General features: G+C 42.7%; 6 non-coding genes across 6 annotated transcripts; 4 read left to right on the forward strand and 2 right to left on the reverse strand.

The window, feature by feature from the left end:
• Positions 1 to 22: 22 nt before the first annotated feature.
• trnaf-gaa (transfer RNA phenylalanine (anticodon GAA)) lies at positions 23 to 95 on the forward strand. The gene has a single exon. It is a non-coding gene; the product is annotated as a tRNA-Phe (tRNA).
• Positions 96 to 324: 229 nt separating this feature from the next.
• trnaf-gaa (transfer RNA phenylalanine (anticodon GAA)) lies at positions 325 to 397 on the forward strand. The gene has a single exon. It is a non-coding gene; the product is annotated as a tRNA-Phe (tRNA).
• Positions 398 to 611: 214 nt separating this feature from the next.
• trnay-gua (transfer RNA tyrosine (anticodon GUA)) lies at positions 612 to 696 on the reverse strand. The gene is given in 2 exon segments: positions 612 to 647; positions 660 to 696. It is a non-coding gene; the product is annotated as a tRNA-Tyr (tRNA).
• A 1,150-nt stretch (positions 697 to 1,846) lies between these two features.
• trnaq-cug (transfer RNA glutamine (anticodon CUG)) lies at positions 1,847 to 1,918 on the reverse strand. The gene has a single exon. It is a non-coding gene; the product is annotated as a tRNA-Gln (tRNA).
• Positions 1,919 to 2,115: 197 nt separating this feature from the next.
• trnaf-gaa (transfer RNA phenylalanine (anticodon GAA)) lies at positions 2,116 to 2,188 on the forward strand. Its single transcript has one exon. It is a non-coding gene; the product is annotated as a tRNA-Phe (tRNA).
• A 229-nt stretch (positions 2,189 to 2,417) lies between these two features.
• Positions 2,418 to 2,490, forward strand: trnaf-gaa (transfer RNA phenylalanine (anticodon GAA)). The gene has a single exon. It is a non-coding gene; the product is annotated as a tRNA-Phe (tRNA).
• Positions 2,491 to 2,500: the final 10 nt, after the last annotated feature.

Raw genomic sequence — 2,500 nt, forward strand, 5'->3', positions numbered from 1 at the left:
CTGGTCATATCTACTGATATATGCCGAAATAGCTCAGTTGGGAGAGCGTTAGACTGAAGATCTAAAGGTCCCTGGTTCGATCCCGGGTTTCGGCAGGGACTGGCACCATGGAAAACAAATCATTCTTTTGGGATTTCCTAAGGTGAAATCTGGCAACTATCCCCAGGTTACTGAATCTCTACAGCTATCCAAAACATGGATGGACAAAAAGCCCAATACAACAGCGACTGATGGAAAGGTGCTGAAATAGTACGCTCAGTCACAGGTTATTTTGTGTACGATGCCTATAACAGCCAACCATTCTGGTCATATCTACTGATATATGCCGAAATAGCTCAGTTGGGAGAGCGTTAGACTGAAGATCTAAAGGTCCCTGGTTCAATCCCGGGTTTCGGCAGGGACTGGCACCAAGTAAAATCCAACATTTCTTTGGGATTTTCTGAGGTGAAATCTGCCAACTATCCTCTGGTTGACATGGAATCAAGATGTTACATAATCAAGGACACTAAGGCCAACCAGAGGATGGTTAGGGAACAGCTTTAACCATTGAGCCAAGATTTTTTTCTTTCATATCCCAAAGGTTTGTCTCTTCAAACTTAAGAAAAACATTCTCCTTCGAGCCGGATTTGAACCAGCGACCTAAGGATGGCTTTAACGCTCTACAGTCCTCCGCTCTACCAACTGAGCTATCGAAGGTCAATGGACTAGGAAACAACATAGTGTATAAGCATTTTCAACAACATGTATAGAACTGTAAAGCTTGTTATCCTACAGAATGTAGGCAATAGGAATGCTAGCAGAGGATGGTTTCGATCCATCGACCGCTGGGTTATGGGCCCAGCACGCTTCCGCTGCGCCACTCTGCTACAAGGCTTTTGGGTGAAAGCCACAAAGATCTTTTCAATGAAATGCTTGGAAAGGCTTTTTGCTATAGCACTCGAAAGCCCTACCAATTAAATGACATTCAGTCAATGAGGCCCATCAACCTTGCTCTGACCTAGGTCTTCCGGCTCAAAGGCTCCTAAATCTAGAGTCAGAATCAGAATCCCTTTATTGTCCCGCGAGGGGAAATTTGTTTTAACAACAGCAAGAGCAATATACCAGAAAAAAATTAAACACCCAGAAATAAAATATTAAAAAGAAAAGAAAAAATCTAAATAGAATAGAAAAGAAATCTGCACTATATTATATACACAATCATATTTACAAAAATAACAAGAAAGGTGCAGTTAGATAATTATCTGGCTGTGTTCTTGTTGTGGAGTCTGATGGCAGTATAACGTTTAAATCAAATCTATAAAGACGTACAGTTTTTACTACTACAGAAGGAGACCAAAAATCTAGCTAGCAGAGGATGGTTTCGATCCATCGACCTCTGGGTTATGGGCCCAGCACGCTTCCGCTGCGCCACTCTGCTACAAGGCTTTTGGGTGAAAGCCACAAAGATCTTTTCAATGAAATGCTTGGAAAGGCTTTTTGCTATAGTACTCGAAAGCCCTACCAATAGAATGACATTCAGTCAATGAGGCCCATCAACCTTGCTCTGACCTAGGTCTTCCGGCTCAAAGGCTCCTAAATCTATAACGATTAAATCATATCTATATAGACGTACAATTTTTACTACTACAGAAGGAGACCAAAAAGCAAGCTAGCAGAGGATGGTTTCGATCCATCGACCTCTGGGTTATGGGCCCAGCACGCTTCCGCTGCGCCACTCTGCTGCTAGGGCTGTGGTTTGAAAACAGCAAGATATTTGAACAAAAGCTTGGAAGACTACTTAATGCTGCAACAGTCAATAGACCTACTAAGTAAAAGACACCTAAACTAACAGTTCTTCTAAATCAACAGGTTCCACCGAGACTTGAACTCGGATCACTGGATTCAGAGTCCAGAGTGCTAACCATTACACCATGGAACCAATGGTAACTAATTGACATGTAATCAACATGTTTCATAATCAGGGACACTAAAGCAAACCGGAGGATGCTTAGGGAACGACTTTAACCAGTGTTTCAACATTTTTTTTAAATATAACAAAGGTTTATCTCTTCAACCTTGAGAAAAACCCTTTCCTTCGAGCCGGATTTCAACCGGCCAACCAATCTGCTGCTATATGCCGAAATAGCTCAGTTGGGAGAGCGTTAGACTGAAGATCTAAAGGTCCCTGGTTCGATCCCGGGTTTCGGCAGGGACTGGCACCATGGAAAACAAATCATTCTTTTGGGATTTCCTCAGGTGAAATCTGGCAACTATCCCCATGTTACTGAATCTCTACAGCTATCCAAAACATGGATGGACAAAAAGCCCAATACAACAGCGACTGATGGAAAGGTGCTGAAATAGTACGCTCGGTCACAGGTTATTTTGTGTACAATGCCTATAACATCCAACCATTCTGGTCATATCTACTGATATATGCCGAAATAGCTCAGTTGGGAGAGCGTTAGACTGAAGATCTAAAGGTCCCTGGTTCAATCCCGGGTTTCGGCAGGGACTGGCA

The sequence above is a fragment of the Callionymus lyra genome, chromosome 8 (genome assembly GCF_982586985.1).
Source record: "Callionymus lyra chromosome 8, fCalLyr1.hap1.1, whole genome shotgun sequence".
NCBI classification, from domain to species: Eukaryota; Metazoa; Chordata; class Actinopteri; order Syngnathiformes; family Callionymidae; genus Callionymus; species Callionymus lyra.